Below are 16,043 nucleotides of genomic sequence, written 5' to 3'. Positions count from 1 at the left end.
ATGTATATTCAAAAATCTATTGTTGAAATAAAAAGTTGAATCACATTTTAATCTTTTGTGGTTTATGAAACAATGGGTCTGAGCTCATGAAAAATGTGTTAATGTTATATTTAAAAGAAGCAGTCTTGGTTCAGAGTGTTAGATGGATATTTCAAGAAAAAATATTTGTAAAGATCCTCTATATTCACACACACTCACATTACCCAAAACTGTGTTAAATACTTTAATCGAGCAAATTTAAAGAAATCTGACGTATATAAACACAGTAAAGCAGACAACACAAAGAGCTCGCTAACATTACAGCAGTTCTGTTTGCAAAAAAAAAAAAAAAATCCAGAGACTGACACACACAAAACTCTTTACAATCATACAGGACAATACAATTCGATTGTGATGTTTAAAATGAAACCATGGTTCAGAACAACACACACAAATCATGGAAAGATAAAAAGAAAACATTTTAATTCTGCTACAACTAAGACTCAAGCTCATTTTTGTTTGCTCTGGTTTCAGAGTTGGACTACTACAGTGAAAAACTTTTTATACAGTACATATCTTCACAATGGAGTAATGTGGTGTTAAACATGTGGAACAGTAACAAACACTATTCAACATAAACTAGAACCCCAAAACTCTAATGTAACTGTGAACTAGTTTCACATCATGTAGATTATCTCAGTAATGAAATCTCGGCTAACTTGCATTTTCTGGCTAACAACTGAAATGTGGACTGATGCTAAACCCGTTTTTCAGGCGTCAAGGTTTGGTGAAATATACTTTATAAAATTTAAAAGATGATAAACTATATCAGATGTTCTTAAAAATGTAAACGTCAGACATGACAACTTTGTAAACACGTAATAACTAATATTTTAAGATAGATAAATGTTTAGATATTTTGTGAAAACAAAGATATACTACAACATTTCAGGGGCCCATGCTGTCGAAGACCATAATTTCACACTGTGTTGTTTTAAAAGTAAAAGTAGATCAATTATAAAGACATGACAACACTCAGTTCCAGTTGTGTGTGTTTCCCGAATCAAACCTGTTAGTCTGATGAATACCTAAAACATCTAAAACATGTGTTGGTGCAGACCATATAAAATGGACTAAAACATACCCCTTTCAATGAATTCTTTCTACATGTGATCTCTGGTTTATTTAGTGTGATGTTTAGAGAAACAGAGAAAGGAAATAGTTCCTGTGGCATCCATGACTTTTAATGTCTAACTTTAAGTGTAATAGACGGGTTTGTATTAAGTGTAACAGTCAGAACAGAAAATGGCAGGACTCATTTTCAAGTTGATTGAAAATTTTGTGTCTTTGTGACACTGGTAGACCAGAAAAAGCTCTAAAGTGCATCACAATCTCAGTTTAAACAGTCTCTTGACAATCATTTAATCATCTTGTACTACATTTTGTTCATGTTTTTGCCTGTTTACCAAACTCTGAGAATAGTCTTTATCTAAAAAACAATGAAAAAGATACACGGCTGGTGGGCCGGATCAACATTAAAAGTTTTCACAATAGTTTAGAAGAGAGGATTTCATATTTTCAAATTAGGTATTTGTTATTCTGATACATATTTCTGTTGTGGAAACATTTCCTGTATAAAAGAGTATGTCTATAACCTATTCAAGGGGGTTTAGTGCAATCATATGTATCTTAAACGTAATCACATTACAACAAGGTCACATAGTCCCTCTAGTAAATCCACCAAAAGTGGAGAAAGCAGAAAATTCTTAGCACACAGTAGATGTTAATGCTTCTGACATAAAGGGAGTACACATAGGCCTACTCTTTAATGTCCAGTAGAAATGTTGAAACTAACGAGTACGACAAATAAAAATGTGAACATCATCATCAGCTATATGAACAAGAGCTCTAGATGTAGGGGCGATATTTTTATGCTGTAGTTATGCTGTAAAAATTCCTATGAACAGGCACTGTATGTTTGACCACAGTCAGAGAAAACTCTTCATCAGAAAACGGCAAAACAACATGTAAACAGATCAGTCGACTATCTCTGGTAAAAATAAATAAATAAATAAAATAAAATAGAATATATTTACAAGTCACACATTGACAATTTTTGTCTTATGTGCTCATTACAGCTAAAATCCTGTTTTGCCAAATGCCGTACACGCTTTTGCATTTTTTAATTCAGTGATTTTTTAGTCAGTTTTGCTCCGTATGCAAAAGTTATTCTATAAGATTCTAATAGATTCTAATAGATTTTTCTATAACCATTACAAAAGTGAGAACATCATAATTCTCAAATGTGTCTGTATTTCAACAAAAGCCCATCTAACAAATCTGGCAGAAGTGGAGAAACAGATGTTTAGCACATACACACATTGTAGATGCTTACGTACACCAGAGATGTTGCTTCATTTGAGTCAAAGAAGATGGCCATAGGAACGGATAACATTCTTTAATGTTGTTGTGTTTTGTCAAAATAATAAAAAAGTTTGGTCAAATGTTTAATACTTTTTCTTAAATGAATAGGATGTGCTCACCCTGCTCTCTTTCCCACGCGAGAGTTAGCATGAACTTACAGGAGTCTTCAAACAAAAACGGCCAAACAAACAAAATGTGAATGGTTTATCTGCTATCTGAACAAGATGACTTAATCTAGTGGATTAATAAAAATACCATTTACAAATCAACATAATTTTTTTTAACAATTGTATTCTGAATTTTATATGCATTGTAAACATTTGCTTTCTTGCTTTACTCTCTTTCTTAGTGATTTGGTCACGTGAATACACAAAAGGTTATGGATAAAATTTATCTCTACACAGGAGTGTGGAAACTTTAACATGCTCAAACTTAAACGAGTGGACATGTTTCAGTGGAACCGTTTCATTTGTTTAGGTTGTAATAGTTTTAAGTGTAAAACAGCTAGACTTAATTTTTTGTTGTGTCGATGCTTCATGTGATCACACTTTTTGGACAGACACAAAGTTGCACTAAAAGAAATATCTCGAAGAGAAAAACTGTAACTTAATTTCTTAATTTTCATTTATTCCTATTATGATGACACCACACAGAGATCACCTAAAAACGTACAGTCCAACAAACAAATTGTGAACGGCCGTCCAAAATCTTGATATGGCTAAATCTTGAGGTGTAAGAAAAATGTCATTTAAAAAACATTGTGATTCTTAGATGTGAAACACCCTTGACATAATCTGCTGGCATGCAAAAATAGTCATAAATGTTTTAGCACAGCTATCTACACAAATAGTATGAGAACTGTATATCGTGTCACTTGCATAGAAAATTCATTACCAGGTTATCAGAGTCAAAAGGAAATGATGATAATAGTTGAAACATCCTTAGCTTGTACATTTCTTTCATTTTGAAAATCACAGCTGCTGGTGCTAAATTTTTTTTTGTAAACCATTTAACATTACATGATGCCTACAAAATAGTCAAATAGTCAAAGTGTATGTTTTCTGTTCTAGGTAAGAACATTTACACCAAGTGTTATAGGCCGGGTAAATAATTAGAAAATAGTATTTCTGTCGAATGAGAAAAGTTCAGTCATGCATTTAAGATGTAGAAATGATGTTTTTGCCAAACACATCCAAAGAGTTTTCTACTCGTGCGAAAAAAGCACTTGTGTGCATAAATGATCTAAAGAAACAATGCTGGTCATCAGGTTATTTAAACATTTTTTAAGACAATAGACAGTGTGCCTTGCTTTAGTGACACACAATGTGTAATCTTTTAAACATGTTTAAAATGGAAGGTGTAATTATTTTACTGAGTTTAAGCTAAATGTATATTTGTTCATTTACAGTACACATACTACAGGTTAGATTATTAAATTAAAACATTTCTTACATAACACAAAGTAAAAACAACAAATACGAATTTGCTCATAAATAAAATTTAGTTTACTCAGTTTTACTGTGTATGTGTGTGTGTGTGTTTGTGTGGTTCAGGTATACCCCATGTTATGGGGAACAATGATGGCAATATCCAAAATCCTTGGGGATTGTTTTTGTCCCTGTGAGGAAACAAGTTTATAAATCATACAGAATGAAGTGTTTTTGAAAATCTTAAAATTAACGAAATTTTATGTAAGGGGTAGGTTTAAGTGTAAGGTTGGAGTATGGTGATGCAAAATTCAATTTGTACATTCTAAAAAAGCATTACGTCTACGGGATGTCTCATAGAACATGGAAAACCAATTTGTGTGTGTGTGTGTGTGTGTTTAAAGTCGGTTTTAAAATTAGCGTGAGATTTCAACTCCTTTTACACATCACATATTATGGATAGTATTTTCTTAACATTAAGGAATGCCTGTTTGATTTTATTAATTCCAGATAACATTCAATTATTTATCTCTTCTGCAGCTTGGTTAGTTGATGATTTAGATAATTTTCTCTCTCACTCTTTGAAATTCTCACCTGGAAAGACACCAGACATCGTCCTCCTTTTCAAATGTGTTTGTAGACGGGGAGCATGTGGCCTGTTGGTGCCTAGGTATCAACACCATATAGATCAAACAAACATTGATCCTGTCAAGACGTCAAAACCCTCACTTTTGCACAGCCATTTTTTTTTCCCAGGAAGAACCCAAACACCTCCCACTGTGTTTAGGTGTGAACAACAAGCCAGAAAGGAACTTCACAGAAACCCCCCACAGCTCTGGTTACAGATACAACCATCATAAGAAATCCCCCACTGCTCTGGTAACAGATACAACCATCATATATCCAGTAATAAACACAACACAAGTCAAATCTGAGATCTCTTTGATCTTTTGATTTACACACCTCTGCCATGTCAATCAAGGGTCACAGGACCCAGTGGCATGGCAACCGCTTTGACTGACAGGCCATATAGTCATAAATCAATCCAAACTGACCATGCACACTTCTGACTACCTGTCAATCTACACGGACTGTACGGCCATAAATCAGGCCATAAATCAGGGTCATAAATCATCAAGACTTGAGATAAAGTGTATGATAGGACTACTGTTGCATGAAATCTTGTCCATGATAGCCGTAAGCTGGATCATGTTCATTATTATGTATTAATAGTAATCAACCAAGATCTGACGGCGGTTTGACACTTCAATGACACTGTCAAAAATAGAATAGACAATAAGGTTAATTGTGTGGGGTAGAGGCTGTCTGAACCGTGCTTCAAGTCTAATATTCCCCGACTTGATAAGCAAGACGTGTTGTCCACAACCCTCATCTGGAGTGACATTGAATGCATAGAGGGTGTAACCGTGCAAAAAGTCCTCTCTATCAATAGACATTGCTTGGTTTTTGAGATGTTTACCGGAAGCCAAGGCTATTTGGTAGAATTCACGCACTGCAGAACCACTCCCATAATCAGGTTGCAGAGGCTTTGCAGGGAATTGCTGACCGTCCAGATAAATAGATAAAAATTCTAAATCATAATTTTTAAAGGCAAATGGGTTTTTATTATACGATCCTGTAAAGGCATCATTGTCAACCATAGCTAGAACAATAGATTTTGGAAGAGTTCCTAAGAATAAGTTTTCTTGATTGCAGACTCGTGAGCCTGGAGGAATTGAAAAGTTTTTCACACAAACGCAGTCGATAGGGTACTTGGCGGTGGTTGAGAGCAGCGCTTGTGCGTGCCCCAGCCTCACGGCGGGTGCGACACTAACTTTTTTCACAAATAGCGAGGCTGACAGGATGTTTAGCTTGTAGGCGATAGCATCGTTCCTCATCAGACAGAATTCATCTTTACCCCGCGTCATACGAATTTTAATGTCGACGCCATTGAGCATCAGTTTTTCCTGAAAGAAGATATCGCTGTGAATGGGGGCTATTAGCTCGACAACATTAATAGCATTGGTAAAGGCGGCTCTCTTTGTCAGACCGTGATTTCCTCCTGCAGGGTACGCAGCATCCATGTGGCCTGCTGTATCTTTATAGAACAATCCGGCGGAGAAAAGTGTTTCCAGGGTATGTTTATCATAATTTAGAAGGCACTCAATAAGGCAGCGATAAGCATGGGTGTTTGTGCTCTGTGATATCAAACGGTCCCCCAGTGACACGTCAACCTGTGAAAATATTGTTGCCCCTGCGTAGTTGATAAAGCCCACTGGTGCTCCATCTGCGATATCTGTACCATCAGGATTAGTGATTTTGACCCTCAAAAATAATAAAACATTGTTTAAGTCGATGTAATCTGCCCCATTTCCTGCAATAAAAAACTCCAAAGGCGATGTGTCCGAAATCGCTGATAATGGTGGTATCTCTATATAGGTGTTTTTTTCAACAGCAGTTTCTGTCAGAGGCACTGTGAACAGATCGAGTTCAGATTTAATGCATTCTTCCGACATGTTATGTAGTAATGCCATGATCTAGAAAATTGTTTTGACACATTTCTTCGGCTTTGCGGTTGTTACACGTTTTGCTGTCTCCTTGCGCTTGCAATTTTCGACTGAGGTCTTCTTAGGGGTATGTTTTCTTTTCTTCTGTGTTTGACCACTCCTTCTGGACCCCGGTGGCCTGGACGTTCTTTTGCGAGACATCACCATTAGCCCCGATCCGTCTTGAGCGTTGTTATTGTTAAAGGAGTGTGTTAGGGTATTGCTAACAACATCGCTTAGTATGTTTTTTGCAGCTGATTTAAGATGAGGCCTTGCAATACTGAATCCACATTTTAGTAATGGTATGGCCATTCGGAAGAGACCCCTGAAAAGCCCACCTAGACCCATTCCATACATAACGCCACCCCCTGCATAGCCAGGAAGGCCATTATCGGCCTGATTTTGGAAATAGGCCACGTAACGCTCAGGATCCATTTTGTACAGATTAGAATAGGGCATTATTTATTTGTAAAATAATGCCTGTTTCACGGGTCTGAAGTGTAACTTAGCACTCACCTTGCCGTAAGTGAAACGTACCTTTTGATTCTGATCGTCTTTTACCTCTATAGTTATATCTGTGATGGTTGTTTTATTGACAGGTACGTAATGTGCCTTATCGTATCTAACACTGAGAATCTTATTATTCTCACCATCTATATGTACACATCTCAGTAGTGGGATGTGCGCATCACCAACTGATTGATATTCAATGATATCTGTATATATATATGTACAGGCTGTAGAAACCCTCGTTTATGTCTCCTTGATGCAGTGCGTACATCACAGCCGTGATTCCTCGGCCATACTCTTCTTCATTAGCGTGATTTGCGGATTCTATAGCGACTCCGGGGGTTAACCCTAATATAACGGCAAGCTTCCCATCAAACGTCAGCGATATCTTCGGAGGGGCTTTTAGAAAGACTCTGTTTTTTACATGATCGTAGCCAAGGGTCGTCCCTGGAGGTAAAGTTGTGTTGATTTCTCTAATCAGAAATAGGACATCCTCGTAATAACTATGTTTTGTTTGTACTCACAGATATTTTTTGCAATTCCTCCTCATAAAAAACCCCATCGATAACATCTCCGTCATAATCACATAGTCTATAGACGGGGGGATCTCGCGGGATGCATGTTTTTACACCTTTTTACACACGTGTCCAAGCATATTTACTGAAAATATCTGTGCATGTCAACAGAAAATGATTGTTGTCGTTATCCTTGGCATATGCCGACATATCGACTAGATCCGCCTGGAACTGCATGTCGATACCATAGACAAAAACCCTGTTCCTTTTGTATTTTAGAGGTGCTGTCCTGTGTAATGTGTATGCATCCTCCCCGGCTAGCCAGTCTGAAATTTGTTTATCAAATAAGCGAACGCCTGTTTCATTTAAAAATGCATCTTTTAAACGCCTTTTACACCCTAAAGAACCGGGGTTAGAAGGGTTATAGTAAATATTTTTCAGAATCTGTTCAGACATATCATCACCCCTCAGAGTCTACAAAAGAATAACACATCTGCTTTAAGTGAATTAGTTTTTTTATTTATCAAACGTTGTCAAGGTACTGAAGAAACTTTACACACATTAGAATTTTTTTCTCAATCATGTAGTCAACCAGTGTTTCAATAATCTCACAAACATTAGTCTGATCATTTCGTGAAATCAGCATCACACATAGGTCTGTTACATATGTACACAGGCATAAAACGTCAGCAATTCTTATACTTTTACCACATTCAGTCATTAGATCCAGTATTTTTCTGATAGTTACAGAAATCGGTTCACAGGCATTAATACACATACGCATGACATCAGTCCAATCATTTGACATTGTTCTTACAATTTCCATTTGTTTCCTGAGGTTTGTAAAACGTTTGGCATCAACATCACATCCATTTACTGTTAAGGATACACCAGGATTGTCGTCAATGATCTTGTACAGCAAGTTGGTCATTTCACATCTAATACGCTGCTTAAATATACATTTAGTCAGTACATTAACACACCATCCGTTCCCCATGGCCTTGTTACACTTGTTCAATGTGTGCACCGCCCTTCCAGCAGTCCACTGCGTCATAGACAATCTGTTCACTGGCGACATCCACAACTTTTTCTCTGATCTCGCGAAGCTTCTCCACAATGAAAACCTCGTCAGGCAATTCGCACAAAATAGAATCCACCGAGCCCTGGACCCTCTGCGGATTAATCCTTAAACCGAATCGGTTTAATGCTTGAGCTATGATGTGTTTAAGCTCAAGCTTTACCAGGTTACGTGATAACTCGTCAAAGTAAGCATCAAAGAAACAGGCGCAGGGTTCAAACAAACAGGAGTGTCTAAGTTGACTAGGATGATTAACTTCACACCCCAGACAGAGTTCCTTAAGCTTTTTGTTGATTAGGTGTTCCAACAGAATTACGATAGTTGCCTTTATAATTTTGAACACATCAGTGCGAATACAGCCGTTTATGTCGTCGAAGCTGGCACAGACCACGGCTCCAGCTACCGCGCCGTTAGAGCCGTAAGGTGTCATAAGAAACGTCAGGTTGTGATACCCCAGCTCCATGCAGAAGTTATCCAACCAGGCGTTGTCATGGGTTTGTGGGAGGATCTCCAGAGACGTAGCGTTGTCGTCAGGCATTGCAGGCAGGGTTTTGGGGGTGTTGCTGTAGCAGCAGGCTGACGTGGATTCTTGAGACATGGCGGTAAATGAATCTAGCGAGTGTACCGATCTGCAGACTTTCTTAATGGCTGTAATACGTGGGCAGAGATAAGAAGTGGTCAGTTGTCTTGGGAACGCCCTGTTCAGGGTGGAACAATTTCATCTTTACAGAGCTGTAACGGTCATACATATCACACCATTTAAACATCTTATCAATAGATGTAAAAACATCATCAATTATATGAACATCTTTCCACTGAAACAAAAACTTCATGTCATAGTGCATGTAGTGCTCAGCTTCAGGTATGGGCCACACATGCTCACGGATCTTTGTCTTGTCATTGCAACAGAAAATGTGAACACAGTCATCAGGTAACTTTTTACTGTGATCCGCAACCACTCTAAATCTTGTGTTAGGAACTATGCCATCCCATTCTGCAGTGTGCAATGGATCGTCACCACAGTCATTCAAATCTCTCCAGACGTAGTTGTAGAATAACCACCAGTCTTTGTCAGGGAAAATCAGACAGGGCTCCTGCGTCGTAAAATTGTCGTCAATATCCATAGCATAGATCTTCACGGTGCACATCACTTTGTCAAACACATATCTTCCGACATGATCACCGGACATTGAGAAATCATGAGTCGTCATATTAATCTCTTCATGAAGAAACTTTGTTAAACTAACGCTTTGTTTTTTCCTTGGTGCAAAAGTCAGCTCCTTTCTCATTTCAACAGGCCCTCTTGTTGGTGAAATACGCATCACTCTTCTAGCGGTTTTAGGAGTTTTTGTAGCAGTGGCAGCCATTGTAACAGGATTGTTCAGAATGTCTTCTCTGTTTAAATTACTATTTCCTTAACCCCTATTTAAAACGTAGTTTCAGGATGTAGGCACAGTCTTCAGGTGTGAACAACAGGCCAGGAAGGAACTTCACAGAAACCCCCACAGCTCCGGTTACAGATACAACCATCATATATCCAGTAATAAACACAACACAAGTCAAATCTGAGACATGTTTGAACTTTTGATTTACACACACCTCTGCCATGTCAATCAAGGGTGACAGGACCCAGTGACATGGCAACCGCTTTGACTGACAGGCCATATAGTCATAAATCAATCCAAACTGACCATGTACACTTCTGACTACCTGTCAGTCTACGCTCCCTGTACGTACATAAATCAGGCCATAAATCAGGGTCATAAATCATCAAGACTTGAGACTAAGGATATGATAAGACTACTTACAACAATTATAATTGTGCTGCGTTCTTAATCTGTTATGCAGTTTGTTCTCTTATTGGTTTTATGAATGGTTTTATGAATGCTTAATTTCAGTTTTGGGGGTAGTACTTGCAGCCCTTTTTTTATTTATTTTTTTATGCAAAAATGTATACATAATTCAGTACCTCCTTACTAGTTTATTTTTCAATTTAACTTATTTTACATATTTTATGTACTTATATTTACCCATTTGTTTATTTTAATTTCCCCCTTTTTATTGTTTTTATTATTATTTTATTTTATTTTTTATTTTTTTGCGGAAATATTCTGTCTGGGATCACATAGTTGACGCCTTGGGGAGGCGCTCTTTTTTCCTTGGAGGTGTTGTTTTTTTGATAACTGCCTGGCAGCTCCTTTCTGGATGGAATTGGGAACTGTGTGTCTGGTTCTGGTAGACACGAAGGTGGGTGGGGTCAGTTGGGGGTTGTTGTTCTTTCTGGCTCGGACTTGTTTATCCTATTTTTTTTATTTGTTGTCTTTTTACCCGTCTTTGTTTTTTACTTTTTTGTTTAGTCTTTTACAATGTATTCTTCGAATGCTGCCTTGTCATGTTATGTTTGCAAAGGTGGATGTCCATTCTAAGATGTTTTTTTTTGTGTGTGTGTGTGTGTGTGTATGTGTGTGTATGTCTAGGCCTTCTGATAAAACATTGATCGGGTGGAAAAATGTGACATTGGTCTCTTGGAACGTTAAGGGCAGGGATGTATTGGAGGCTAAATGCACGTAAACGCCGTTTACGCACCTCCCAAAATTCGGAAATAGCGTTTACCCCTCTAAATAGCGGTCATCCACCTCTAAATTGAGCTTATCCACCTTTAAATAGCTTACAGTTCCTATGACATTTTAAATTAATCTTATGTCGTTTTAGTTTCATATTGTTCATTATTAGTTTCATAGTTGCTTGCGGTGTTGCCAGAAGTTCGGATCATTTTACTGACTCTGATCTTTGAGTCTCGTTCAGCAAAATGAACGAATCTTTTCTCTTCCCGTCTCTATGGGACTGACATGAAGAATACAAGACTCGGACCTCACCTGTCGATTCAGAACCCATATGTTGTGTAATGCGCATGTGCGGTCAACACAAAATGAACGACTCACTCTCTGAGACAACTCGGTAGTCCTGAGTCATATTAAAGATTCGTTCAAAATGAACGACACGCAACGGACTGCATCAAGATTCAAAAATGGATATCTGGCAATTAATAATAATAATAATAATAATAATAATAATAATAATAATAACCTTCGTTATTTTGAAAAGAAATCATCACTCATACAGCAGCCATTCATCTCATCTCCGGTTTATTTGTGTTCGTATACATACAATATCCACGATCGGCCAGGGCTATAGTCCAATGGTGCGCACATTTGAAGAGATAATAATTTTATGACATGTTTGTAAAATATTTCGTCATACAGAATAACATTTTTATTCATTTTACACTGATTTATGCGATCTGAAGAGATAAAACAGATAACAGAGCTAGTAGCGATTACTCTTTTTTTTCTTTTCTTTTTTTTCTGTTTTAATTCTCTTTCAGAAACAAGCATACAAATACTTAACACCAATTAGAACATAAACAAAACAAGGGGGATACATATAACAGATATACAGTATTGTTCAAAATAATAGCAGTACAATGTGACTAACCAGAATAATCAAGGTTTTTCGTATATTTTTTTATTGCTACGTGGCAAACAAGTTACCAGTAGGTTCAGTAGATTCTCAGAAAACAAATGAGACCCAGCATTCATGATATGCACGCTCTTAAGGCTGTGCAATTGGGCAATTAGTTGAATTAGTTGAAAGGGGTGTGTTCAAAAAAATAGCAGTGTGGCATTCAATCACTGAGGTCATCAATTTTGTGAAGAAACAGGTGTGAATCAGGTGGCCCCTATTTAAGGATGAAGCCAACACTTGTTGAACATGCATTTGAAAGCTGAGGAAAATGGGTCGTTCAAGACATTGTTCAGAAGAACAGCGTACTTTGATTAAAAAGTTGATTAGAGAGGGGAAAACCTATAAAGAGGTGCAAAAAATGATAGGCTGTTCAGCTAAAATGATCTCCAATGCCTTAAAATGGAGAGCAAAACCAGAGAGACGTGGAAGAAAACGGAAGACAACCATCAAAATGGATAGAAGAATAACCAGAATGGCAAAGGCTCAGCCAATGATCACCTCCAGGATGATCAAAGACAGTCTGGAGTTACCTGTAAGTACTGTGACAGTTAGAAGACGTCTGTGTGAAGCTAATCTATTTTCAAGAATCCCCAGCAAAGTCCCTCTGTTAAAAAAAAGGCATGTGCAGAAGAGGTTACAATTTGCCAAAGAACACATCAACTGGCCTAAAGAGAAATGGAGGAACATTTTGTGGACTGATGAGAGTAAAATTGTTCTTTTTGGGTCCAAGGGCCACAGGCAGTTTGTGAGACGACCCCCAAACTCTGAATTCAAGCCACAGTACACAGTGAAGACAGTGAAGCATGGAGGTGCAAGCATCATGATATGGGCATGTTTCTCCTACTATGGTGTTGGGCCTATTTATCGCATACCAGGGATCATGGATCAGTTTGCATATGTTAAAACACTTGAAGAGGTCATGTTGCCCTATGCTGAAGAGGACATGCCCTTGAAATGGTTGTTTCAACAAGACAATGACCCAAAACACACTAGTAAACGGGCAAAGTCTTGGTTCCAAACCAACAAAATTAATGTTATGGAGTGGCCAGCCCAATCTCCAGACCTTAATCCAATTGAGAACTTGTGGGGTGATATCAAAAATGCTGTTTCTGAAGCAAAACCAAGAAATGTGAATGAATTGTGGAATGTTGTTAAAGAATCATGGAGTGGAATAACAGCTGAGAGGTGCCACAAGTTGGTAGACTCCATGCCACACAGATGTCAAGCAGTTTTAAAAAACTGTGGTCATACAACTAAATATCAGTTTAGTGATTCACAGGATTGCTAAATCCCAGAAAAAAAAATGTTTGTACAAAATAGTTTTGAGTTTGTACAGTCAAAGGTAGACACTGCTATTTTTTTGAACACACCCCTTTCAACTAATTGCCCAATTGCACAGCCTTAAGAGCGTGCATATCATGAATGCTGGGTCTTGTTTGTTTTCTGACAATCTACTGAACCTACTGGTAACTTGTTTGCCACGTAGCAATAAAAACTATACTAAAAACCTTGATTATTCTGGTTAGTCACATTGTACTGCTATTATTTTGAACAATACTGTACATCATGGACAGTAAATAAAAAATAAAGAATTACAGTTTACAAATGACATTTTTAATATGAGGGATGTTTTTATAAATTTCTTGTTCATGGAAGTTGAAATCAAGGAGTCATAAAATATTTTAAGTTCTTTACAAAAAAAATTAAAGGAGGGAGTAATGGACATTATTCTTGCTTTATGTACATGAAACTTCCCAAGAAGAATTATCACCTTCAAAGTGTTATCAACTACATCTGATCCAGTATTACAATTCAAAAAAAGGATCATAGATTCGTCTATTTTAATTATTTTATAAAATATATAAAAAAACAGCCTATTTACCGATTTCCAAAAGTCTTCAGAATATTTACAGTTACAAAATAAATGTGTGTTTCATTTTCTAAATTACAAAAATAACATTTTGGAGAGACATCTTTTCTATGTAGCTATGTAGTATCTTAAAATGTACTTCCATTGCCTTATTTGGCAATAAAAATTTATTAGAAGCTGACCATATTTTCTCAGTGGAGGGTATAAAAAAGATTGTTTCCACTTTATGAGTGCTTTTGGGTAACAGCTGACATCACAGTTAATACATTTCCTAATATGTGAGTTATTACACTTAATATCCATAATATTAATACCTCCAATAACAAGATTTGGAATTTGTCGGACAGCTGAATTTTACCTGAGATGTACTTTCACAAGGTACATCAATTTAGGGGAAATGCTTTTCACAACCAAATTATAATCTCTACAGGAAGAATCAATCCCTGAAAAAGAAACAAACTGCTGATAAGTATAAATCTCACCGTTAATATTTAATAAGTCTGAAATAAATATAATTCCCTTATCAAACCAATCTTTTTTAAATATACTCTTGTTTTTAGCCAATACAAATTGGTTATTCCATAGGATGCAAGTATGTGGAGAAAAATTATGCTTAAAGGCTATTTTCCATGCTTCTAATGATTGCTTATGAAAGTTAGATAATTTTATGGGAAGTTTACTATATTTGAAATCACACGATAGTAAAAAGGGTAATCCACCACACTTTTCAAAAAACAAATTGGGGATATAAAACCATATAGATTTATTCTGGGCCAAACAATGTTTAATCCAATTGATTTTAAAAATAATATTAAGAGTACTAAAATCAAGGACATTAAGCCCACCCTCTGAAAAAGATCTAATAATAGTTTTTCTCTTTACATATTCAGTTCTATTTTTCCAGATAAACTTAAATAAAGCCCTGTCAATATCAGAACATATTTTAGGATTGACATACGACAACAGAGCAGGATATACCAGCCTCGAAATTCCCTCAGCCTTGGAAAGCAGAACACGTCCATGGATAGTCAGATTCCTCTGAGACCTGCAATTAAAAACTGTTTTTGCTTTAAGTAAACATTTAGAGAAATTAGATTCCATTCTTTCAGATGAACATTTACTAATTATAATACCAAGATATCTAACGGAAAGTTTTACCTTAATTCCACATACATCTGATATATCAGAGTGATGAATGGTCATAATCTCAGATTTAAACTGATTAACAGAAAGGCCAGAGGCCTGCGAAAACAGTTTTAAAGCTTGTAAAACAATAGGGACCTGCCTTTTGTCTTTTAAGAAAACACATGTGTCATCTGCAAGTTGACTAATCAAGATAGTGCGGTCTGCAATTTGGATGCCCTCAATATTTGAACAATTCACTGTATAAAGATTAAGAAGCTCTGCAACTAGCAGAAAAAAAAGGGGAGAAAAAGGACATCCTTGCCTAATTCCTCTCCCAATGACAAAACGTGGGGAAGTTCCAGAAGACAAAGACACATTACTTGTGATGTCTTTATATAGGGTCTTTACAGTTTTCAAAAATTTAGGACCAAAACCGAAATGTCTTAAGGCTTCATACATAAAGGCATGCTCAACTGTATCAAACGCCTTATAGAAATCTTAAAACAAAATAAGCGCATCATCATTAATCAATTCGGAATAATCTAAAAGATCTAAAACAAGACGAATATTATTTGATATGAAGCCAGATTGTGTGAGTGAGATAACTTCTTCTAAGCAGGGTTTTAGTCTCCTTGCATATAAAGCAGCTAATAATTTATAATCAGAATTAAGCATAAGCATAAGCATTAAGTTATAGGGCTCCAATTATCTAAAAACTTTTTATCTTTATTGGATTTAGGTATTAAAGTTATTAGGCCTTGCTTCATCGATTCAGACAATTCACCACGGTTATTTTTAAAAATAAAATATTTTATATCATTCCAAAATGATCGATAAAATTCAAATGGTAGACCATCGGGGTTCGGACTTTTATTAAGTGGAGTTTTCGTAATTAAACTATCGATCTCTTCCATAGTAATCTCACCCTCACAAACAGCATAATTATCTTCACTAATATTTGGAATAAACCGTTTCACCTCAAAGACAAAATTATTAGATGACTGCAATTGAAAAGAAGTAGTATAAAGTCACTGATAAAAGTCA

The 16,043-nt window shown here is 36.5% G+C and overlaps 1 long non-coding RNA gene across 1 annotated transcript; it reads right to left on the bottom strand.

The window, feature by feature from the left end:
* Window positions 1-3,005: 3,005 nt before the first annotated feature.
* LOC127948514 (uncharacterized) lies at window positions 3,006-4,995 on the bottom strand. The gene is made up of 2 exons (XR_008152097.1): window positions 4,425-4,995; window positions 3,006-4,021 (listed from the first exon to the last, which is right to left on the bottom strand). It is a non-coding gene; the product is annotated as an uncharacterized LOC127948514 (long non-coding RNA).
* Window positions 4,996-16,043: the final 11,048 nt, after the last annotated feature.

The sequence above is a fragment of the Carassius gibelio genome, chromosome B1 (assembly GCF_023724105.1).
Source record: "Carassius gibelio isolate Cgi1373 ecotype wild population from Czech Republic chromosome B1, carGib1.2-hapl.c, whole genome shotgun sequence".
NCBI lineage: Eukaryota > Metazoa > Chordata > Actinopteri > Cypriniformes > Cyprinidae > Carassius > Carassius gibelio.
This window is presented reverse-complemented; position numbering and strand designations above follow the sequence as displayed.